This window comes from Schistocerca piceifrons, chromosome 7, assembly GCF_021461385.2.
Source record: "Schistocerca piceifrons isolate TAMUIC-IGC-003096 chromosome 7, iqSchPice1.1, whole genome shotgun sequence".
NCBI classification, from domain to species: domain Eukaryota; kingdom Metazoa; phylum Arthropoda; class Insecta; order Orthoptera; family Acrididae; genus Schistocerca; species Schistocerca piceifrons.
In genome coordinates, this window is record NC_060144.1 from 36,255,801 (window position 1) to 36,282,671 (window position 26,871).

Sequence of the window (26,871 nt, forward strand, 5' to 3'; positions counted from 1 at the left end):
GTTCCTTTTGTGCGGGCTCAAGGGTGTCAAGTCATATTTTAAAAACTGAAAGATGCCTTACTGTGTAATCGTTGTTTGGTCCAGTTTGATTCTGCTCAGCCAATCGTGCTTGTGGTTGATGCATCCTCTCATGGAATTTGCGCTGTTCTCACACACAGAGTTGGATCATTGGACAGGCCAACTGCCTTCACATCCAAACTCCTTACTAAAGCACAGTGCAACTACTTGCAGACTGAGAAGAAAGCCCTTGCTATCTCATATGGGGTCACCAATTTCCACCAATACTTACATGGCAAAAAATTCTACTTGGTGACAGACCACAAGCCTTTCACCTCATTTTTAAGCCCTTCACAGCCAGTCTACCCACACACAGCACACAAGTTGCAGTGTTGATCTCTGTTCCTCTCAAATTATCAGTACGAAATTACGTAGAAGCGAGCAGCTAAGTGTTTGAAAGCAGACATTCTCTCTCACTGATGAGGTGGAACTGATTCAGTGTTCGACACCTCAGAGAATTCTTGTCTCTACATTGATGTTCAGGACAATGAAATACCCTCCTAGTTTTCCCATCAATCAGTGGTCTGCTTGGGCAGCAGCAGCGAACCTTCATCACAAGATTCTGTTGGAATACGTCTGCACCAGTTGGCCACATTAAATTAAGTATTTTAGCGATCCAGTTGTATGCCATTATTGTGCTCTTCAGTGCAACTTATCTGTCCAGAAAACTGTTATTTTATTACACATGACAATGCTCAGTCCTGTGTGGTTGTGTCACATTTGCTTCGAAAGGAAATTCTACATCAATGCCATTGGCGCATTGTACAGCCTAAGCAGCTTCCTGATATCACTGCACATGGGAAAATATGGACACTCAAATATAATAATTGACTTCAGAATGTCTGGCATGCATGGAACACCAGACTACTCTACCATAGAAATTTTTTGATTGGCCCTCGTCCAGCACCCCTTGGCAGTGACTGCGTATAGACTTAGCAGGTGTGTACAGGAATTCTCATTGGCTTATTGGGGTAGATGCCTTTATCAGGTTTCCATTTGTGATGGCCATGCAGTCCACCACAACAGTTAGTGCCATCAGTAATCTGCCATCAATTTTTTGCATTGAGGGTCTACCAGAATTGTCGGTTTTGAACAATGGGTCCCATTTCACATTGGCATAATTTCAGCAGTTTTGTGATGCCTACGGCATCAAGTGCTTGATGACAGCACTGTTCCACCCTCAATCAAATGGTGAAGTGGAACACTTCATCAGAAAATTCAAGCAACAGGTGAACAAGTTATGTGCCTCCCGTTTGTGGGAGAGGGACGTTAGTGCTTTTCAAATGGCTCTGAGCACTATGGGATTTAACTTCTGAGGTCATCAGTCCCCTAGAACTTAGAACTACTTAAACCTAACTAACCTAAGGACATCACACACAGCCATGCCTGAGGTAGGATTTGAACCTGCGACCATAGCAGTCGTGCGGTTCCAGACTGTAGCGCCTAGAACCGCTTGGCCATGCCGTTAGTGCTTTTCCTTTCATCGTACCATTCCCACACATGCAACAGCAAGTCACCAGCAGAAGTTTTGCATGGACACCAACGTAGAACACTGTTTCAGTTGCTACATCCTCAGCAGCGGTCAGCCCATCCTCCGCAGTACTCTAAGTTTTATATCAATTATTTGGGCTTTTTCACACTTTTTGGCAGACAAATGCACCGGGAAAGAGAAGTTATAACCAAAGCCTTGGGCTACCCTATATATATTTCACAGGTCCCACTGGGCTGCAGAAGCACCATCAGAATCAGCTTTGCTTTTGTAGGTTGTATGAAGCTTCCTGGGCTTCTCATTTGCAGATGTGATGCCCAGGAGGATCCCACAGCCTCAGCTGCCTTTGCCTCACTTGGGTCCCATGCCAGCAGCACCGGACAGGGAGACAATGGTTGTCAACACAGGACCATCACTAATGCCAGCAGCCTTAGCTATGAGAGGATGGCACCCTTCCGATAGGCTGCTGCAGACCGTCTAGTCTCCGTTGCACCTTTGCCAATGGAAGATGATGTTCTATCCCTGGATGTGGATGTGCAGCCTATGACTAGTTTTTCAGCCAATGTTCCCAGCCATTCACGACACAAATGTCAGGCTGTGTGGAGGAGCTTGTCATTGGCTGAAGTTTCAGCTCCTCTCTCCTCAGTGAAACCTGTACCCAGACCTCCTTGCCACCCAATCTGGCCATCACTTATGGCAGTGGTAGTAGTAGTATACGATAATGGCAAGGAGTTTTGTTTGGGGGGGTGGGGGGGGGGGGGTGGAAGAACGTGGTGGTGTACACTACCCTCTCTAGATCAAAAAAAGGTGTTGCAGCTACAGGAAAGTGTGGTGTGGTGTGGTACACTGTCAACACCACACCAGACAGTCAAATTCAAGAGGTTGCCAGTAACTTATGTGACTATCCTGCAGTCCGCGGCCAGCTTGAACATACACCCTCTGCTGCATGTTAGTGTAGTGCAACGACAGAGCTAACATAAGACAATGCTGCACTGATGCCAACCCAGTTGGAAGCAGTGTTCACTTGCATTTGAAGCCTTCTAGTTAACCTCACCTCTCTGTTATTACCTATGACAAACCGGATTGTGTCAAGGAACTGTTGGAACACAACTGGACTTGCTAAATTGAAGTTAAGTAAACCACAGTTAAGAACATATTAAGCGTGCTCCTTGTTATTTTTCTCTCTGTCTCAGCATCCACCACTGGACCAACCCAACAAAAAGCCTGCAGCATAGATGCCTCCAGCAGGATTAGATTATCAATTGTTGGATGATATTTGCAATGGAAGAGTCTAATAATTCAAGAAAACAGGCAAAATAGTGATTCACTATCCATTACAATGTCTTTCCTATGCAGCTCATGAGGGTAACACTGTAATAACCACCCAGGCAAGTAGTGTTCTTCCCTGGTTTCAGTAGGACAATTAGGGCTGCATGCTTTCCATGAGCCAGGAAAGTCTACTGTTTCCCAAATGCAGTTGACCAAGCAAAGGAGGATTTCTTTTGCATTCCCTGTGAAATGCCTCAGCATGGTGTACTGCTCCATATTTTGAGCAAATGCCATCTCATGTGCCACAAACAATGCTGAATCCAACTTCCACATGCTGACGCGAACCAAAGCAGGGGTCATGACCGCCAAAGAACATTTAAGTAAAAGCATTTATATTTTTATGTATATCAATTTCTGAGTTTCCTAGATAATTTTCAAAACATAAAGTACCATGAAAACAGTGTGAAATGACAAGAAGTTCTAGGAAATTAATGCTGTATTTAACACAGCACACTTTTCTAATGCTAACTTCAGGGCCACCCTACAGGGATGTGCTTACAGCTGTGGAGAGCATTTGAGTCGGGTAAAGGCTGGCCATATCTGCTGTCAACAACAAAAAATCAGACACAACTCTTGAGTCTGTGTAGTCCTAAAGCATCAACTGCACACCAACCAGCAAAGCACCGTGAAAGGGCATCAAGACCTACGTGCCACACCTCCAGGAAGACAAGAGTTCAGCACCCCCCCCCCCTCTCCCGTCAATGCTGATTTAACCAGATGCTCATCGCTGGTTGGTCCCAGTTCAGTTGCAGACTTCGAGAGCATCTGTACTGAATAATAGAAAGCAGATACTTAGCCTGTGTTCAGCGCGTAGTACAGTGAAGAGTACATGCACATAGGAAGCACAACAAGTAAGTAATGGTTCTCTTCTTTGTAGAACTAAAGTGTTATATTAATCAGCATGTGATATGTACAGATCAATTTGAATTCCTGACAGCGGCCATCACAACTTCTCTCCTTCCTTGTTTGTGTCGGTGCTGACTCTCACAGTAGCTGACACAACAGAGTCCACAAGCAAAACTGACAAACCACAGGAAGTTGAATAATGTAAGACAGAAAGGGAAAGCCCATCCACAAAGGAAAAAAATAATAGAAACACTCACTTTCATGAGTGTAAGTGGAAAGGACTGAAAGAAACATGCTTATACAGTCATATTCTGCAGACCTGTGTTCAAAATCATAGTGCTAAGTGAAATATTCATAATGATGCACAACACACTGATTTTTTATTGTACATTAAAATCGAGAATGACAGCAAATCGATTGTGCCTGCCAATGTGTAGAAGGTGCAGGTGTTCGATGAAATGCTACACTTAGATCTCTCAGCAATAGTTCTATAATTATCAAATGCTAAATCCCGGCTGGCAGTAGCATATGGATCTACAAAATGTACTGCTGGTGCATGGGATGATCAGGAGAGTTAGTTGTTTGGTTTATTGGATGATTAAAGGGACTAAACTATTAGGTCATCAGTCCCTATTTTCTTGAACAAACAGATCTACACGATTGTACATCAGGGATGGCCCACTGCACAAAACCCAGGGGAGGAAAACCCCAAGGTCCCCAAAGGTCAACGAAGGTGAGATAAGAGACAAAACAGAAGAAAGGGAAACATAGGAACAAAGGCAGGCAAGGTGGTCCATCTAAGGAGAAGCCAGAAGCTTTGGCAGCAGAGTGCAATGAGGGGACATTCATCCCTCACCCTTCACCACTTACCAGAGGTACCCCCTCAGAAATTGTCAACAAAAGACTAGCAACACAGACAGGGCATGAAGCACAGAGACACAAGAGATGAACAAGGTGAATAGACCACACGAGAGCGGGGTGTGGACTGGGCTGGACCACCAAGCCCAGACAGCCACACCCTGGTCTGTGGAGAGCATTCTGCCAAACCCTCAATTGACTTATAAGGTTACATGGCCCTCCCTTACAGAGAGCAGTAAAAGCCCCCTTCATGAATAAAATGTAACACTAAGACAGCTGCTGAGGCGTCGTCTCCTAATACCAGGGGTAGCAAGTCAGGGAGATTAAGAGTCCACTGCAGAGCGGTTAGATTGGGACAGTCCAGCAAAATGTGGACCACTGTCAAAAGGGAACCACAATGACAGTGAGTGGGACCTCATGACAGAGGAGATGACCATGAGTCAGCTAAGTATAGCCAGCGCGGAACCTTCAAAAGACGGTATAGAGTCCTTCCAAGACATCTATCTGGAGGACCTCCACAGATTTGTAGTCTCCTTTATCATCCATAATTTGTTTGGTGAAGTCCGAGTGAGAAATTATGTAGTCTAGATTCCTGAAACTTGATGGCATAATACCAATCGGAGGTCTGTTTCCAGAATATCAGTCTCAAGAATTGGCTTACTGGTAGCCAGTTTGACCATGCTGTCAGCAAATTCATTCCCTGGGATACTGATGTGGTCCAGTGTTCAGATGAAAGTCACTGAGCATCCACACTGTTCAAATGCATACAAAGAATGCTGGAAAGCAATGGACAAGTGGTGGTGAAGGTAATACTGCTTGAAAGCTTGCAGATTGCTCAAGGAGTCACTGCTGATGGGAAAGGACTCACCACTGCAGGAGCAGATATACTGAAGAGCACGAGTGATGGCTACCAGCTCCATAGAGAAAACACTACTGCCATCCACCAATGACCACAGTTCAGTATGTCCTGTGCGAGTATAAGTAAAGCCTTTGTGACAATCAACCATTGAGCCATCAGTATAGACTACTTCTGAAGATGGGCCAAGGATTGAGAAAAATTGGTGGCGGAGGACCTTGGGATCAACTGAATCTTTTGGACCTTGTAATAGGTCAAGATGAAGCTGTGGCCAACAGATGCACCACGGAGCTGTAAACGAGTGGGCCCAGGGGAGGGGTGGTAAAGGAAATGACTGGAGTTCATAAAGCAGGGACCAGATGAGAACTGCAATCGTGATCCCTGACCTGGGCTGCTGTTGCAGGAGATGGACTTCCATGTTTGGATAGAGGAGACGGTAGTTCAGATGCTTAGCGGAGCTGCAAATGTGTGTAGCATAATTGTCAGGCTGTCTTTGGTGCCCGATCTGCAATGGAGGGATCCCAACCTCCATGAATAAGCTGTTCACAGGGCTAACCCAAAAGCTCCTTTCATAGGTCAAACACCACAGAAGTGTATCCGATCCATTATCCACAATGCTGAGGGTGATGCCGAACCATAGACTCCCATAATCAAGACAGGATTGTAACAGGGCTTCATAAAGCTGCAGAAGGGTATTGTGTTCTGCACTCCAGCTGGTGTTACTCAGGCAGTGAAGTGTATTAACATGCAACCAGCACTTTCACTTAAAGTGGCAAAGATGGGGAATATATGACAACTGAGCATCGAAGACCACTCCTAAAGTCTGCACCACATTGAGCAGTTGGTAGCCAAGGTAAAGTTCTGGTTGTGGGTGAATGGTATGACACCAACAGATGTGCTTGACGCAAGTCTTGGTGGCTAAAAACTGAAAGCCATAAAGCCATGGTTGAGGGGGGCCATACCTGCACCTTTCGTATGGCACCTTGTAGTTGATGTCCAGAGACACCCACACTAGAATTATAATAGTCATGGCAAAAGTCATCAGCAGTCAAGTAGGGTGATACTGAGGGTTATGAGCACTACTGATTATTATACAAGATACTAGGAACCTTTCAAAGAAATTTTCCTAATGGCCTCTCATTCTAATGTAGGCTTAATGGAATGATCTACAGAATCCATACAACAAGCCATTTCCTTAATAATTAAACTGCTTTTGCACTCACTATCTGAAATTCTGTGAGGCTCTCTGCTGCTGGTTGGCACTTAAACTACTGCATAACCACATGCCTGCCCCTGATTGCAGAGTAGCATTCCACCCATGGACATATAGTCTTCAGGATGACACACTGATTGGAATGGATATATCATTAGTTCTGTGGATCAGTCATAATGCAATACACTTAGTCCTTGGCACTATCACAATGTTTGTTTACAACCAGTTGCCTGTGCAGTGTCCAGTTAACTCTGCTGACTACCCATATTGGTAGCTTCCTTCTGGGCACTGGTTGACTCCTAGTCGTATACTGATTGGGAAGTGTGCAGTGGAGTGCAAGTAGTCTGTCCCCTCCCACTGAGGGTTGTTAGCACGGCTGGAAGAGCATATTTATGGATGCCTGGTGGAGAATGACCTTGTAGTAATGTTGAAGTGGGTGCTCTGCTCCTTCTTCAGAAGACATAAGATTTTTTTTTATATGGCACACTCAATAGCTCTACCCTATTGACAAGTGACAGATGCCCACAATACTTTATGTGCAGTTAGGTCTACACAGGAGAGGAATGGTTGGGGAGGAGATGTGTTATGACGAGGTCAACAGCCTGTGTGTCTAGCTCATCACTAGGCAGCAGATACAGACAGCATATCACTATATGTGGCATGTGCACTATTACACCAATTGCTTGCAAGCCGGACTGAGCTTTGCTAGTTGGCTGTGTAAGTACAAGATCACTGTACATTGTATCAGCAATTGTTAAGGTTACAAGGTAGACAGTTCAGTAATTTTAAAAATTATGCTTGCAGTAAAAGTCAAGATATCTGCCGGAAGTAATCATCTCAGTACATGTTACACCTTACAGAAAATGTTGTGCTATTACGATACAGACATCTACATCTACATGCACACTTTGCAAATCACATTTAAGTTCCTGGCAGAGGGTTCATTGAACCACCTTCTCAATTCTCTATTATTCCAATCTCGTATAGCGTGCAGAAAGAAAGAACACCTATATCTTTCTGTACGAGTTCTGATTTCCCTTATTTTATCATGGTAATTGTTTCTCCCTATGTAGGTCGGTGTCAACAAAATATTTATGCATTCAGAGGAAAAAGCTGGTGATTGGAATTTCGTGAGAAGATTCTTCTGCAATGAAAAACACCTTTGTTTTAATTATGTCCATCCCAAATCCTGTATCATTTCAATGACACTCTCTCTCCTATTTTGTGATAATACAAAACATGCTGCCCTTCTCTGAACTTTTTCGATGTACTCTGTCAATCCTATCTGGTATGGATCCCATACCACACAGCAGTATTCTAAAAGAGGACAGACAAGTGTTGTGTAGGCAGTCTCCTTAGTAGATCTGTTACAGTTCCTAAGTGTCCCGCCAATAAAATGCAGTCTTTGGTTAGCCTTCCCAACAATGTTATCTGTGTTCCTTCCAATTTAAGTTGCCCGTAATTGTAATTCCTTGGTATTTAGTTGAATTTACGGCATTTAGATGTTACTGATTTATCATGTAACTGAAGTTTAATGGATTCCTTTTAGCACTCATGTGGATGACCTCACACTTTTCATTATTTAGGGTCAACTGCCAATTTTTGCACCATACATGTATCTTTTCTAAATCATTTTGCAATTTGTTTCGATCTACTGGAACTTTACTAATCAATAAACAACACTTTCATCTGCAAACAATCCAAGATGGCTGCTCAGTTTGTCTCCTAATCGTTTATACAAATAAGGAACAGCAAAGGGCCAATAAGACTACCTTGGAGAAAGCCAGAAATCATTTCTGTTTTACTCAATGACTTTCCATCAATTACTATGAACTGTGACCTCTCTGATAGGAAATCATGAACCCAATCACAATTTCACTACAAGCCACTTGCGTGTTACAGTGCCAAAGGCCTTCTGGAAATCCAGAATTAATTTGAAATCCCTTGTCGATAGCACTCAACACTTCATGTGAGTAAAGAGCTAGTTGTGTTTCACAAGAATGATATTTTCCAAAACTGTGCTGACTGTGTGTCAATAGACCATTGTCGTCAAGGTAATTCATAATGTTTGAACACAATATATGTTCCAAAATCCTGCTGCATATCGACGTTAATGATATGAGTCTGTAATTTAGTGGATTACTCCTACTACCCTTCTTGAATATTAGTGTGACCTGTGCAACTTTCCAGTCTTTGAGTACGGATCTTTTGTCGAGCAAACAGTTGTATATGATTGGTAAGTTGGAGCTATCGCATCAGCATACTCTAAAAGGAACCTAATTAGTTTAGTCTGAACCAGAAGACTTGCTTTTATTAAGTGATTTAAGTTGCTTCACTACTCCGAGGATATCTATTTCTACACTACTCATGTTGGCAGCTGTTCTTGATTCGAATTCTGGAATATTTACTTCGTCTTCTTTTGTGATGGCATTTCAGAAGGTTCTGTTTAGTAACTCTGTTTTGGCAGCATTGTCCTTGATAGTGTCTCCACTGCTATCATGCAGAGAAGGCATTGATTGTGTCTTACCGCTAGCATACTTCACGTATGACCAGACCTACAAGGTTTGAATAATTTGCATTGAAGGTGGTCACACGGTGTCTGAAGTCGATCCATAAAATAAAGGATTTCAGTATTTATGACCAATGCTGTCATTTATCCAAAATATATTGACAATAATATGGTTGTGGTGCACATGTCTCCCAATGGAATTAGATATCAAGAACATGCGTAGTTGACGATTATAGCAACACCATCTTTAGCCCTCTGCCCAATGAGGTTGCCCTTTCTGTGGTATTTAGAAGTCCTCATCATAGTGTTGTTACACTCTATGAAGTGAGATTCCTGCAGATATAGATGTTACACTGTAATATGAGCCTCAGGTTCTCCATATGAACCATGAATCCTTTTATGGTCTACTGCAGAATGGGAACCATTCATTTGGTGAGGTTTGTCGGTTCTCCCCCCTTTCCTTTACATCTGGTTAGAATTTGTAATGGATAGAGGGACTTTTGCTACCCTCTAACAGACATACAGTTCCATTGCTACAGTAGGTGGGTCGTCATCAGCCTGTTCAACAAAATTTTCATAGGATCATTTGGGGGCTACAGACCTATCTTCCTTGTTCATTTTCTCCCTCTGTTCTTCTTTTAATGTTGATGTTAGTGTTGCATAATGTGTGCTACTTGTGCAATCTTTTGTGACTTCCCGGGGTGGAATTAGTATTTTCTATATCCTGCACTGATTTTACAGTTTTATTTTTTTGTACAAGTATGAACTTACAGGTGGACTTGCACACAAGGTTATTCATGCTGGAGTTACTAGATTGAGTCTGAGTGGAGACTTTAGCTTTTGGAGCTGTTTTCATTGCCTCTGCAAGAAAAAAGTTGTAAAAATAGGAGGGCAACCTCTCGTACGCTTGCCTCTTTTTTTTCCCCTGTATACCTTTTCATTTCATTGAACACATGCATTTTCAGTCTCAAGCACCATGATTTCTCGAGCAGTTTACAAAGATCAGATAGAAAGAGGATGTGATTTCTTCTTAAAGGGCTGCTTCAGCACATGTTGCTTGACCCTCAAAGATAAGGATAATGTGCTCATGACAATGACATTTGTAACAACACATGTGATCTGAGTATATGGGCATGAGGAGAAAACCTGCCTTGATACATTTGGGCAGAATTGGTGACTCAAAAGTTTCAACAAAGGCAGCTATTTTTCTGTGATATATTCACAATAAGGTTTCATAGTGATCCAGGAAATAATTATTTGGTTATAAATTCTAGTCATAGTCCACAAAAGTTAATTAATCAGGTAATTAATCCTGGTCAATGATGACCATCTTCATACCCAATGGTGCTTATCACCTATATGCATGCTGACAAAAATTGTGTAGTATGTTGGATTGGCTCAGGTCTGAAGATGGTCATCTTTGACTGAAATTAATTACTTGATTAATAAACTTTTGTGATAAATATTTTTGTCCAGCTCACTGTTTCCTCTTGCCATTATGTTTCTCACCTCTGTAACACACAATTTACTCTTTCCATTATGTTCCTCACCTCTGTAACGCCTGCCTTAGACCTTTGCTTTTGATGTTCACTTACCTTGTCATAATATTCTGCAGGAAATGACGTCTTTCTCACAGATAAGTACACTTTGTGTCTTTGCAATGACAGCATATGCACCCAGAAACTTACATCTAAGATGTTCCACTTGCTGAGATGTTGGTCTTTCAGTGAGGAGAGTATCCTTGCTTTTGCACATACGAGGTCTTTTGTCACTGCCACTAATACTTTTTGAATGTAAAATGGGGGCACTCCCTCTCTTTCTTTTACTACATTCACATTTAGATACAAATGTTAAAATGTTATCCATTACTATTTATGCATTTAATTGGTTTTCTCATATTCTGGTGAGCTAGCCACTAAAGATGTGAATGCTCACCAGATGTCTATGAATCTCCTTGGAGCATTTCTTAGGATAGGCAAAACTGGCACCCCACGAGCAGCTATAGTGCACTGGTCCAACCAGACAATGTTTCACTTGCCTGGGTAAGCCTTATATGATATGGGTGAACCAGATGTCCACGCTGATACCAAGGGTGTGACAACATAGGCCGCTACTAGGGCATAAGCACAGAAGGAGTGCAAAAACTGACATAAAAAACAAGAAAAAAAGACAATTTAAGAACTAACCAGGTTAGATATGCCAGTACATCTACCCCTTGTTCTTATCTTCTGCCTAACTGAGGAACCCTTTCACTCAGCCCATGACTCTAAATGCACGCTATTATCACAATGTCATTTCATCCAAATAGCACCATAAAGAAATGACTACAGCCAAACGGATGTCAGTCACTAACGTGGTCAGTGAGACAATGTGCTTAACTCACACAGCTGCTGCCTATACAGCTTGCTTGAGTTCAGTGATGGAGTTCTTGCTGCTACTTCACTACAGCGTTGTAGGATTTCAGACATGGGTGACCAGGTGCTGAAGCAAATATGCTATTTGATGAAAGGCTTCCAATTTTTGCTGACTGGAGCGAGACCTGATGATAATAGGAAGCAAGGAAAAAAGGTAGAAGCAAATATGCAATATACTTGCACATTTGACCAGAGATTTTGCTACTCCCCAGTTGCAGTTGGTATGATCTGCAACAATTCAAGAATAAGCCTTCCGTGGCAGACTAATAATGTTGTGAAATTGTTAGTAGTTGTGCCTAAAGACAGCTAAATTCCATTCATCTAACAATAAGGTGAACCATCCTGTAAACAAACATATGCTCTGCCATTGCTCATCAGTTGCACTGATCAAGGATTTCACATCCCTCACTTATGCATACTGATGAGCTAGAAAATTTTGATTACATGGTTATAGCATGTTGGCCCATCTCTGAGGTGCATTATGCAACAATTCTGCATAACATGGATTTATTAAGTCTTTGGTAGACTTCTGGAGGTGTCTGGCACCAAATGTCTAAGCATTGGTCACACCATTACCATAAAATGCAACCCAGTGGTTTGTTGGTGTAGAATTGGCGTCCAATGGATGTATTCCACCAAATTCAGATCAGGGGAATCTGGTGGCCAAGACATGGCTACTCTAACAACCATAGCACTATTCAGGGTTTGTGACATTGACAGTTATCCAGCTGAAAGATACCATCACATCAAGCATGAAGGGATGCAGGTGGTCCACAATAATGTTCACATAGTCCAAAGCTGTCATAGAGTCTTCGATTACTACCACCAGTCCTGTGGTAACCCAGCTGAATGTCCCCCAGACCATAATAGTGCCCCAATGCCCTGTGACTGTGGCACAGTGCACGTTTCGAGCACCCATTCGTCTGGGTGATGGGGTATCTGGACACAATCGTGAACCTGGTGAATAAAGAAACGTGATTCATCTGACCAGCTTTTGATCTGTGGTCCAGTCTCAGTGAACCCGTGCCCACTGCATTCATAATTGATATTTTCATTGGGTCAATGTGGGAACAGATGCTTTCATTGGGTTAACATGGGGACATTTTTGGGTCATCCCATGCAGAGTCCCCATGTTGAACAACAGAGAATTCCCAAGCACTTGTGGCTGCATTAGTATAGTACACTATAGCTGTATCAACTACAAGTCATCAACTTTGCTGGTTTATAGAGCAGGCAAGCCTTTGTCCATAACATTCTGCGAAGACAAATGGAAATCCAACACAACCTTGCCTGCTCGTGGTTTCACCATCCTTCAACAATTTTCCACTGATACTCATGGCAGTAGCATATAAAGAGCTAAACAGCTTCACTGTTTCCTAGCTGCTAATTGCCATAACAATCCGCCCTCTTCAGTTGCTTATGTTAGCGGATTTCCTCATTTGCAGCCTGTATTATTCGCCTCTGCTCCGCTTATATTTGTTCTTACCATCATGTGCTCATATGTCAACAGCTGCCATTCACTCTCGCGATCAGCAGTGGTCATAATGTTTTGGCTCATATGTGTATAATGCAGTTCTGTTATTTCAATGTCAGTGAAAGGCCTAACATTCACAAAAGCATCAAAATTCTGAAGTTTCTCTGCTAATTGCAATGCTTAATATTTAACCCATATACTTCTGTATCATATATCACTGGATAGTTGTTTCTGTTATGCCTGCCTGTCATGCTGATATGGACGTCATTCGTATGCATTTATTTGAATGTAGAAAAAAGGTGTTGAAATATAGTTTTATGGAGGGGGCAGAGGACAGTGCAGCCTTGGTAGTTGTGTCAGAGATGCAGAATCGCCTTGGTATGGCTCTGCAGGTGTCCCAGAGGCTGCCCACTAATGACAGCTGTCCTTCCCATTGGCACCTAGCATTATCCTGAGGTTGTGTTGTTGTTTTATTTTTGTTTATTATTAAAATTAATGGTAGTTTTAGAAGAAATAGGGTTTGTATCATTCTTGTGGACTAGGCAGATCCCTACTCCCTGTTTCACCAATGCACCGTTGTGGGCTGAAACTTGCACAGAGCTTACGATTGAAGGAGACTTGCGGTGGACACAAAACCATAGCTCAGGAGCTCTGGTTTTACCAAACACACACCCAGTCAAAATCTGTGACACTCACCATCTGGAAGAATGTCACAGATATGGTGATGAGCTTTTTGATCTTTTTAATAGTGTTCCCTCCTCCCCCCCCCCCCCCTCCCCCTCTGCCCCCTCCCGAAAGCTGAAGTCTGGTGATGGAGTATGGTTAGTTGGATGGTTGATCTCGGGGAAGGGACCAGACAGACAGGTCATAGGTCCCACCAGATTAGGGAAAGATGGGGAAGGAATCAGCTGTGCCCTTCAAAGGAATCATCCCGGCATTTGCCTGAAGCAATTTAGGGAAATCACGAAAAACCTAAATCAGGATGGCCAGGCACAGCTTTGAACCGTCGTTCTCCCAAATATGAGTCCAGTGTGCTAACCACTGCACAACTTCATTCGGTCAATGGACTATGCAGTTCACCTCTAATTGTCTAATGGATCTGCTTATGATGGTCCTTTTCTTTATATTTTTGTCCTCATGTTTTCAGCTGCTGTCAGGCCCGCATTACACTGTCAACTATACAACCTCGTTTGGTCAATGGAGTATGCAATTTCTCTCTAATTGTGTAAAGGTTCTGCTTATGATGGTCCTTTTCTTTATGTTTTTGTCCTCGTGTTTTCAGCTGTTATCTACATCTACATTTATACTCCGCAAGCCACCCAACGGTGTGTGGCGGAGGGCACTTTATGTGCCACTGTCATTACCTCCCTTCTCTGTTCCAGTCGAATATGGTTCGCGGGAAGAACGACTGTCTGAAAGCCTCCGTGTGCGCTCGAATCTCTCTAATTTTACATTCGTGATCTCCTCGGGAGGTATAAGTAGGGGGAAGCAATATATTCAATACCTCATCCAGAAACGCACCCTCTCGAAACCTTGCGAGCAAGCTACACCGCGATGCAGAGTGCCTCTCTTGCAGAGTCTGCCACTTGAGTTTGCTAAACATCTCCGTAACGCTATCACGGTTACCAAATCACCCTGTGACGAAACATGCCACTCTTCTTTGGATCTTCTCTATCTCCTCCGTCAACCCGATCTGGTACGGATACCACACTGATGAGCAATACTCAAATATAGGTCGAACGAGTGTTTTGTAAGCCACCTCCTTTGTTGATGGACTACATTTTCTACGGACTCTCCCAATGAATCTCAACCTGGTACCTGTCTTACTAACAATTAATTTTATATGATCATTCCACTTCAAATCGTTCCGCACGCATATTCCCAGATATTTTACAGAAGAGACTGCTACCAGTGTTTGTTCCGCTATCATATAATCATACAATAAAGGATCCTTCTTTCTATGTATTCGCAATACATTACATTTGTCTATGTTAAGGGTCAGTTGCCACTCCCTGCACCAAGTGCCTATCCGCTGCAGATCTTCCTGCATTTCGCTACAATTTTCTAATGCTGCAACTTCTCTGTATACTACAGCATCATCCGCGAAAAGCTGCATGGAACTTCCGACACTATCTACTAGGTCATTTATATATATTGTGAAAAGCAATGGTCCCATAACACTTCCCTGTGGCACGCCAGAGGTTACTTTAACGTCTGTAGACGTCCCTCCATTGATAACAACATGCTGTGGTCTGTTTGCTAAAAACTCTTCAATCCAGCCACACAGCTGGTCTGGTATTCCGTAGGCTCTTACTTTGTTTATTAGGCGACAGTGCGGAACTGTATCGAACACCTTCCGGAAGTCGAGGAAAATAGCATCTACCTGGGAGCCTGTATCTAATATTTTCTGGGTCTCATGAACAAATAAAGCGAGTTGGGTCTCACACGATCGCTGTTTCCATAACATTACATTGCCAAAATTCTTTGACAAATCTTTTATAAAGCTGGGACCACGCTCTAATCTTTATAAGAGTTGTTGTTGTGGTCTTCAGTCCTGAGACTGGTTTGATGCAGCCCTCCATGCTACTCTATCCTGTGCAAGCCTTTTCATCTCCCAGTACCTACTGCAACTCACATCCTTCTGAATCTGCTTAGTGTATTCATCTCTTGGTCTCCCTCTACGATTTTTACCCTCCACGCTGCCCTCCAATACTAAATTGGTGATCCCTTGATGCCTCAGAACATGTCCTACCAACCGATCCCTTCTTCTGGTCAAGTTGTGCCACAAACTTCTCTTCTCCCCAATCCTATTCAATACTTCCTCATTAGTTATGTGATCTACCCATCTAATCTTCAGCATTCTTCTGTAGCACCACATTTCGAAAGCTTCTATTCTCTTCTTGTCCAAACTATTTATCGTCCATGTTTCACTTCCATACATGGCTACACTCCATACGAATACTTTCAGAAATGACTTCCTGACACTTAAATCAATACTGGATGTTAACAAATTTCTCTTCTTCAGAAACGCTTTCCTTGCCATTGCCAGCCTACATTTTATATCCTCTCTACTTCGACCATCATCAGTTATTTTGCTCCCCAAATAGCAAAACTCCTTTACTACTTTAAGTGCCTCATTTCCTAATCTAATTCCCTCAGCATCACCCGACTTAATTAGACTACATTCCATTATCCTCGTTTTGCTTTTGTTGATGTTCATCTTATATCCTCCTTTCAAGACACTGTCCATTCCATTCAACTGCCCTTCCAAGTCCTTTGCTGTCTCTGACAGAATTACAATGTCATCGGCGAACCTCAAAGTTTTTATTTCTTCTCCATGAATTTTAATACCTACTCCGAATTTTTCTTTTGTTTCCTTTACTGCTTGCTCAATATACAGATTGAACAACATCGGGGAGAGGCTACAACCCTGTCTTACTCCCTTCCCAACCACTGCTTCCCTTTCATGTCCCTCGACTCTTATAACTGCCATCTGGTTTCTGTACAAATTGTAAATAGCCTTTCGCTCCCTGTATTTTACCCCTGCCACCTTTAGAATTTGAAAGAGAGTATTCCAGTCAACATTGTCAAAAGCTTTCTCTAAGTCTACAAATGCTAGAAACGTAGGTTTGCCTTTCCTTAATCTTTCTTCTAAGATAAGTCGTAAGGTCAGTATTGCCTCACGTGTTTCAGTGTTTCTACGGAATCCAAACTGATCTTCCCCGAGGTTGGCTTCTACTAGTTTTTCCATTCGTCTGTAAAGAATTCGTGTTAGTATTTTGCAGCTGTGACTTATTAAGCTGATAGTTCGGTAATTTTCACATCTGTCAACACCTGCTTTCTTTGGGATTGGAATTATTATATTCTTCTTGAAGTCTGAGGGTATTTCGCCTGTTTCATACATCTTGCTCACCAGATGGTAGAGTTTTGTCAGGACTGGCTCTCCCACGGCCGTCAGTAGTTCCAATGGAATATTGTCTACTCCGGGGGCCTTGTTATGACTCAGGTCTTTCAGTGCTCTGTCAAACTCTTCACGCAGTATCATATCTCCCATTTCATCTTCATCTACATCCTCTTCCATCTCCATAATATTGTCCTCAAGTACATCGCCCCTGTATAGACCCTTTATATACTCCTTCCACCTTTCTGCTTTCCCTTCTTTGCTTAGAACTGGGTTTCCATCTGAGCTCTTGATATTCATACAAGTGGTTCTCTTTTCTCCAAAGGCCTCTTTAATTTTCCTGTAGGCGGTATCTATCTTACCCCTAGTGAGATAGGCCTCTACATCCTTACATTTGTCCTCTAGCCATCCCTGCTTAGCCATTTTGCACTTCCTGTCGATCTCATTTTTGAGACGTTTGTATTCCTTTTTGCCTGTTTCACTTACTGCATTTTTATATTTTCTCCTTTCATCAATTAAATTCAGTATTTCTTCTGTTACCCAAGGATTTCTACTAGCCCTCGTCTTTTTACCTACTTGATCCTCTGCTGCCTTCACTACTTCATCCCTCAAAGCTACCCATTCTTCTTCTACTGTATTTATTTCCCCCATTCCTGTCAATTGCTCCCTTATGCTCTCCCTGAATCTCTGTACCACCTCTGGTTCTTTTAGTTTATCCAGGTCCCATCTGCTTAAATTCCCACCTTTTTGCAGTTTCTTCAGTTTTAATCTACAGGTCATAACCAATAGATTGTGGTCAGAGTCCACATCTGCCCCTGGAAATGTCTTACAATTTAAAACCTGGTTCCTAAATCTCTGTCTTACCATTATATAATCTATCTGATACCTTTTAGTATCTCCAGGGTTCTTCCATGTATACAACCTTCATTCATGATTCTTAAACCAAGTGTTAGCTATGATTATGTTGTGCTCTGTGCAAAATTCTACCAGGCGGCTTCCTCTTTCATTTCTTAGCCCCAATCCATATTCACCGACTATGTTTCCTTCTCTCCTTTTTCCTACACTCGAATTCCAGTCACCCATGACTATTAAATTTTCGTCTCCCTTCACAATCTGAATAATTTCTTTTATTTCATCATACATTTCTTCAATTTCTTCGTCATCTGCAGAGCTAGTTGGCATATAAACTTGTACTACTGTAGTAGGCGTGGACTTCGTATCTATCTTGGCCACAATAATGCGTTCACTATGCTGTTTGTAGTAGCTTACCCGCATTCCTATTTTCCTATTCATTATTAAACCTACTCCTGCATTACCCATATTTGATTTTGTGTTTATAACCCTGTAGTCACCTGACCAGAAGTCTTGTTCCTCCTGCCACCGAACTTCACTAATTCCCACTATATCTAACTTCAACCTATCCATTTCCCTTTTTAAATTTTCTAACCTACCTGCCCGATTAAGGGATCTGACATTCCACGCTCCGATCCGTAGAACGCCAGTTTTGTTTCTCCTGATAACGACATCCTCTTGAGTAGTCCCCGCCCGGAGATCCGAATGGGGGACTATTTTACCTCCGGAATATTTTACCCAAGAGGACGCCATCATCATGTAATCATACAGTAAAGCTGCATGCCCTCGGGAAAAATTACGGCTGTAGTTTCCCCATGCTTTCAGCCGTCCGCAGTACCAGCACAGCAAGGCCGTTTTGGTTATTGTTACAAGGCCAGATCAGTCAATCATCCAGACTGTCGCCCTTGCAACTACTGAAAAGGCTGCTGCCCCTCTTCAGGAACCACACGTTTGTCTGGCCTCTCAGCAGATACCCCTCCGTTGTGGTTGCACCTACGGTACGGCTATCTGTATCGCTGAGGCACGCAAGCCTCCCCACCAACGGCAAGGTCCATGGTTCATGGGGGGGGGGGGGGGGGTACCTTTGTACAAAGTCATAGATTTTCAAAAAAACTTTTATAAAAGATAGCTAGCAAAGAACTTTTATTGAGTAACGAGGGCCTTAGGAAAAGTTCACTGGATTTAGTGGCAACTTATTTGAACCTAACATCATTTGTCTCACTGCTACTGTCATCAGGGATCTGAATATCACTTTTCTTACCAAGTTTATACCTTCCACACCTAATAACCCTCCAAATTATATCTGCTTTGTTGTTTAAATTTTTTGCATAGTGTTTTAGCATTTTTGATGACAGTATTGACACTTGCAATATTTCTTGCAGTGCCCCTTTTAACTCTTGATTAGCTTTCTCTTCTTGGCACAATGTACTTCGAGCCCAGACGCTAACCACCTTACCTCTTGGCTTGTTCTGTAATTGTCTCTGACCAGTTGTTAATGAAAACTGGATTCATAGTTTTTTTATTTTTAGAAAAAAACTGTTTGTTATCTACTATGTTCCTGTAATTATCTGGAGAAATGTAGGAACACGTGAGGTTATACTGACCCTACAACTTATCTTAAAAGATAGGTTAAGTAAAGTCAAACCCAAATTTATAGCATTTGTAGACTTAGAGAAACCTTTTGGCAATGCTGAAAGAAATCATCTCTTTGAAATTCTGAAGGTAGCAGGGATAAAATACAGAGGGTGAACGGTTATTTACAACTTGTTATAAGAGTCGAGGTGCATGAAAGGGAAGCAATGGTTGAGAAGGGACTGAGACATGGTTATAGCCCATCTCCAATGTCATTCAAACTGCACATTGAGCAAGCAGAAAAGAAAACTAAAGAAAAATTTGGAGTAGACATTAAAGTTCAGGGAGAAGAAATAAAAACTTTGAGGTTTACCAATGGCACTGTACGCCTGTCAGAGACAGCAAAGAAGTTGGAAAGGCAGATGAACTGAATGGACAGTGCATTGAAAGAAACCTATTAGATGAACATCAACAAAACCAAAAACAAGGATAATGGAATGTAGTCAAATTAAATCAGATGATGCCAAGGAAACCAGATTAGAAAACAAGACACTTACAGTAGTAGGGCCTAGGTGACTCTTTTCTTTTTTTTATTTGGTTAGCAGAGTAACTGCTGATGGCCGAAATAGAGAGGATATCAAATGTAGACTGGCAATGGAAAGAAAAGCATTTCTGAAGAACAGAATTTTTTAACATAAAATATGACTTATGTGTCAGGAAGTATTTTCTGAAGGTGTAGTAATGTAGGGAAGTGTAACATGGATGATAAAAAAGTTTAGACAAAAAGAGAAATGTGGTGCTACAGCAGAAGGCTGAAGATTACGTGAGTTGATCACGTAACTAATGATGAAGTAATGAAATACTGAAGTTTGGGGGGGGGGGGCAGGGGGAGGGAGGTAAAATCAAAGAGGAAGATCAAGAGATGAATATAGTAAGCAGATTCAGAGACATGTAGGTTGTAGTAGTTATTTGGAGATAAAGGTTGCACAGGATAGAGTAGCATGGTGAGCTACATCAAACCAGTCTTCGATGTGAAGACCACAACAACAACAACAACAGCAACAACAACAACAACAACAATAATAATAATAATAATAATAATAATAATAATAATAATAATAATGTGTGTCTACAGTAAACTTCTTGCCATTGTTAGTTCATTACATTCTCTCTGAATAGTGCAACTAATTAATATTTATGCTTCTGCCAAATGGTAGTTTTTCCTTCTTAGCTAAACCTGATTGTTGGAGATGCTTTATTGCCATCATTTGGCCATCATGGCCACAGTAACAATACAGTATGAAGCTTACAACTGTTTCTTGAAAAGCAGTTGGATTTTGAAATGAATTATCAAGTGACTTTATACTATGTATTAATATTGCTGTGTTGTTACTATGGAGAATGATACAAATCTGGATAACAGTAATTCCAAGTGCCTTCGAACAGTACTACCCACAATACAAGCAATGTTGAAATCTCCATAAACAGTGACTTCCCAATTAATTCCACAAATTCATGTAATTTGAAACATTTATTGTAGGGGGCCAGTACATTATCGGAACTGCTACCTTGCATGTTTCTAGGAATATTACTGAAGTACAGCACCATAAGAGCTGCTCAAAGCAGTATCAGTACTAATTTAGGTCTATGGCCTGGCATTATTTGTTTATACTGACTACTTGCCCTTTTCATTATATTAGACCTACAGAAAATGTATATTAACTCGTATCACATGCAGATGCATTTATTAAATTTCTGTGACTTGCAAATGATACTCTGTTATGCACAGCATATTTGTAGAAATACTTTTGGATTTTTCAATTTTCTGTAGTGATATGAGAAGCACATTCTCATTTAACAGGTGGATGATAGAAAAGTCCAAAAATTTTATGATCGGTATCCCTTATGCCTATCCCCAATGTTATTCAATCAGTATACTGAGTAAGCAGTAAAGGAAACAAAAGAATAATTTGGAGTAGGAATTAAAATTCATGGAGAAGAAATAAAGGCTTTAAGGTTTGCCGAGAACACCGCAATTCTGTCAGAGACAGCAAGGACCTGGAAGAGCAGCTGAATGGAATGGACAGTGTCTTGAAAGGAGGATATAAGATGAAGATCAACAAAAGCGAAACGAGGATAATGGAATGCAGTCAAATTAAATCAGGTGGTGCTGAGAGTATTAGATTACGAAATGAGACAATTAAGGTAGTAAATGAGTTTTGCTATTTGGGGAGCAAAATAACTCATGATGGTCGGAGTAGAGAGAATATAAAATGTAAACTGGCTATGGCAAGGAAAGCGTTTCTGAAGAAGAGAAATTTGTTAACATTTATAGATTTAAGTGTCAGGAAGTATTTTCTGAAATTATTTGTATCGAGTGTAGTCATTTATGGAGGTGAAACATGGATGATAAATAGTTTAGACAAGAAGCGTCTTGTGCTACAGAAGAATGCTGAAGATTAGATGGGCAGATCATGTAACTAATGAGGAGGTATCGAATAGAATTGAGGAGAAGAGGAATTTGTGGCACTGGTTGACTAGAAGAAGGGATCAGCTGGTAGGACACGTTCTGAAGGGTAAAAGTTGTAGTGAGAGACCAAGAGAAGAATATGCTAAGCAGATTCAGAAGGATTTAGGTTGCAGTAATTATTCGGAGATGAAGAAGAGAAATTTGTTAACATTTATAGATTTAAGTGTCAGGAAGTCTTTTCTGAAATTATTTGTATGGAGTGTAGTCATTTATGGAGGTGAAACATGGATGATAAATAGTTTAGACAAGAAGCGTCTTGTGCTACAGAAGAATGCTGAAGATTAGATGGGCAGATCATGTAACTAATGAGGAGGTACCGAATAGAATTGAGGAGAAGAGGAATTTGTGGCACTGGTTGACTAGAAGAAGGGATCAGCTGGTAGGACACGTTCTGAAGGGTAAAAGTTGTAGTGAGAGACCAAGAGATGAATATGCTAAGCAGATTCAGAAGGATTTAGGTTGCAGTAATTATTCGGAGATGAAAAGGCTTGCACAGGATAGAATACCATGGAGAGCTGCATCAAACCGGTTGGTTGGTTTGTGGGAGTTGTAAAATCACAAATTACTAAGAGTTAAGGAATTGTTTTATAATGCTTATTTACCCACCGAACTTGTGGATGGCCATAATTTAATGGATTTCATGACTCTTTCCTTTTTAGTCTGTACTGGAGTGACGCCTGCTGAAGAAAATACTGTGAATTATCCAATTTGTAGATTATACACACATACTTTGGCAGTTTTTGGGAAAAACCCCGGAAGTTTTCCGTTACAGTTACAATGAAACCTTCAGTTAGAATGTGCTATTATGCACATGTGACACGAGTTTCATCATCCCCAAACTGATGTGCTTAAATGTGTTGATCTGTTGTAAAACTATATAGAACAAAATTTGTTTGCCCTCACTAATGTTCTGACTCTCCAGAAAATAAGATCCATTACTGGGAATAAATTAAATGAAAAATAGAAACAGAAAAAAATTGGACAATTATTTTCTGAATGTTAAATGAAAGAAAGTTACACGAAATGCAGTGGCATTTCAAATGTGACACTCAGCACGTTTTGTAAACACAGTAAATAACAGTTTCTGGTAAAGAATGTGTATTACGGATTATCTGTACTTTTTGGTTATCTGTGCAATGTTGGGTCTGCATTTACTTGGACAATCGGCAGCTTCCAGTACGTTAACATTGGGTACCCAGACAGATTTGCAAATGGGTTAAGTACTTTTCTACAAGCAGGATGCAACATTTTATTTTGGGATGAGAGTAGATACAGATGTATAATTTCAGATATATATCAGAGTAGTCTGATAGAATCACTATTGACCAGGTTACATGGAAATGACTTCAGGAATAATGAGACTCAATCTCAGATTTTCAACAAGTAATATGGTTGTCTGTGAGGAAATATGAGGTGAAAATAACTGCAGAAAGTTCAAACAAATCAAGTAGTGATAAAATATCAACTCGGCACAAAAGAATGACAACTTAATCTAAGTGTAGGTCCATGTCATATACAGGGTGTTACAAAAAGGTACGGCCAAACTTTCAGGAAACATTCCTCACACACAAATAAAGAAAAGATGTTATGTGGACATGTGTCCGGAAACGCTTAATTTCCATGTTGAGCTCATGTTTGTTTCGTCAGTATGTACTGTACTTCCTCGATTCTGATGATCAAATAGTAAATTTTCACAATCAACATGAGTGGGATGACGAGAATCCGCACGCAATTGTGCAATCACGTCATCAACACAGATTTTCTGTGAACGTTTGGACAGGAATTGTTGGTGATGTCTTGATTGGGCCCCATGTTCTTCCACCTACGCTCAATTGGGCACGTTATCATGATTTCATACGGGCTACTTTACCTGTGCTGCTAGAACATGTGACTTTACAAGTACGACACAACATGTGGTTCATGCACGATGGAGCTGCTGCACGTTTCAGTCAAAGTGTTCGTATGCTTCTCAACAACAGATTCGGTGACTGATAGATTGGTAAAGGCGGACCAATTCCATGGCCTCCACACTCTCCCGACCTCAACCCTCTTGACTTTCATTTATGGGGGCATATGAAAGCTCTTGTCTACGCAACCCCGGTACCAAATGTGGAGACTCTTCGTGCTCATATTGTGGACGGCTGTGATACAATACGCCATTCTCCAGGGCTGCATCAGTGCATCAGGGATTCCATGCGATGGAGTGCGGATGCATGTATCCTCGCTAACGGAGGACATTTTGAACATTTCCCGTAACAAAGTGTTTGAAGTCACGCTGGTACGTTCTGTTGCTGTGTGTTTCCATTCCATGATTAATGTGATTTGAAGAGCAGTAATAAAATGAGCTCTAACATGGAAAGTAAGTGTTTCCGGACACATGTCCACATAACACATTTTCTTTCTTTGTGTGTGAGGAATGTTTCCTGAAAGTTTGGCCGTACCTTTCTGTAACACCCTGTATATGATTGGAATGACTCCTTACCCTCTCCCTTAAAACCCACATCCTTTCGTCTTTCCCTCTCCTTCCCTCTTTCCTGATGAAGCAACCGTTGGTTGCGACAGCAGAATTTTGTGTGTATGTTTGTGTGTCTATCGACCGGCCAGCACTTTCGTTTGGCAAGTCACATCATCTTTGTTTTTAGATATATTTTTCCCACGTGGAATGTTCCTCATATATATATATATATATATATATATATATATATATATAGAAATTTGCATTTGTAGAGGCTGTACTTATGTGATAAATGCTAGTGGTAATTCCATGCATATATATATATATATGCATGGAATTACCACTAGCATTTATCACATAAGTACGGCCTCTACAAATGCAAACCTTATATTCATTGGTAAGCTACTGTCAGGTGTAAGTTTGTAAAAATTTGTAAGGAATATATATATATATATATATATATATATATATATATATATATAGAGTTGGCTTAAATGTATAGGATCTGTATGTTTGTGTAATTGAAGACATCAGCATGTCAAAAGCACCATTAATGGCCACAGGGTTGTTTAACTGTTAGGAGATAGCTGTAATGGTGAGAAATATGAACTTTTAGACACTCACTGCCAAACATGCCCAAAATTCTACTCAGAAAATTGTAAGAACCAACCTCCATTGTGTAAGGTTATGAATTTTCTACTGACAAGAACACACACCATTCTAAAATGAAAAACTAAAGCGATAACAGTTTGAATGAGGGCATTCTGCAGACACTGTGTCCACAAGTGGTATGGGTAAATATCTCATCATACTGAAACTTCCTGGCAGATTAAAACTGTGTGCCCGACTGAGACTCGAACTCGGGACCTTTGCCTTTCGCGGGCAAGTGCTCTACCAACTGAGCTACCGAAGCACGACTCACGCCCGGTACTCACAACTTTACTTCTGCCAGTACCTCGTCTCCTACCTTCCAAACTTTACAGAAGCTCTCCTGCAAACCTTGCAGAACTAGCACTCCTGAAAGAAAGGATATTGCGGAGACATGGCTTAGCCACAGCCTGGGGGATGTTTCCAGAATGAGATATTCACTCTGCAGCGGAGTGTGCGCTGATATGAAACTTCCTGGCAGATTAAAACTGTGTGCCCGACCGAGACTCGAACTCGGGACCTTTGCCTTTCACGGCAAGTGCTCTACCAACTGAGCTACCGAAGCACGACTCATGCCCGGTACTCACAGCTTTACTTCTGCCAGTAACTCGTCTCCTACCTTCCAAACTTTACAGAAGCTCTCCTGCGAACCTTGCAGAACTAGCACTCCTGAAAGAAAGGATATTGCGGAGACATGGCTTAGCCACAGCCTGGGGGATGTTTCCAGAATGAGATTTTCACTCTGCAGGGGAGTGTGCGCTGATATGAAACTTCCTGGCAGATTAAAACTGTGTGCCCGACCGAGACTCGAACTCGGGACCTTTGCCTTTTGCGGGCAATTGCTCTACCAAGGTAGGAGACGAGGTACTGGCAGAAGTAAAGCTGTGAGTACCGGGCGTGAGTCGTGCTTCGGTAGCTCAGTTGGTAGAGCACTTGCCCGCGAAAGGCAAAGGTCCCCGAGTTCGAGTCTCAGTCGGGCACACAGTTTTAATCTGCCAGGAAGTTTCATATCAGCGCACACTCCGCTGCAGAGTGAAAATCTCATTCTGGATCTCATCATACTGTCTGGCAAGCATTTCAAATGTATTTATGGAGTACATGGAGAGTAGTAAACAAACAACAAATACAGCTTTTTCAGCACCATATTGAGTTTGGGGTAATGTAAGCTGCATCCAAAATATACAAATCATGTAGAAAGACTATCAGTTATGTCTGTTTCATTGAGGTTTTACCTCATCACTGTAACCATGAATGAAAAACATTCATTATACAGTGTAGCTCATTCAAATTATATTTCTGTTTGCTGTTGCCCACATACAGATTTTTTTTTTTCAGTGATAGTGAAGTTACAGTTCCAATAACAGTTTTAAATTTAATGTTCGTATTACATGTACAAATTAAACAGCGTATCTTATATACAGTTATAATCTTAAATATTAATATTAACATTGCCCATATCACAGATGTTGATTTTTTGTTAGCAAATCATATAATTTTCATCTGAATTTGTTAACTGGCAAGGATTGAGGAGCAAGAGGAAAACTTGTTAAAATTTTGAGGGCATTTACATTATGACACTTTCCTGTTATTGCTAGCCTGTAACTTACGATTTCAATGTTTGTCTTATTTCTAATGTCTTGTTCATAAATTGATTCTCTCACATCCTTTAATGTTGTTCTCTACAAAAAGTGTACACTAACAGATATACATATTTAGCACTGTTAGAATAGTAACTCCGATAAAAAGAGGGAGACAGTGCTCTTTAGGACCAGCCTTGCATATTACATGGGCACTCTCTTCTTTTTTACTTTCAAAATGTTACCGATATTACGCAAATGTTCCCCTATAAGTTTCCACGAGGTAGGACA

At 41.3% G+C, this 26,871-nt stretch overlaps 1 protein-coding gene across 3 annotated transcripts in view; it reads right to left on the minus strand.

Moving 5' to 3' along the window:
• Nucleotides 1–26,871, minus strand: part of LOC124804614 (protein FAM169B-like) — a 96,376-nt gene that overhangs the window by 65,937 nt on the left and 3,568 nt on the right. The window lies entirely within an intron of this gene.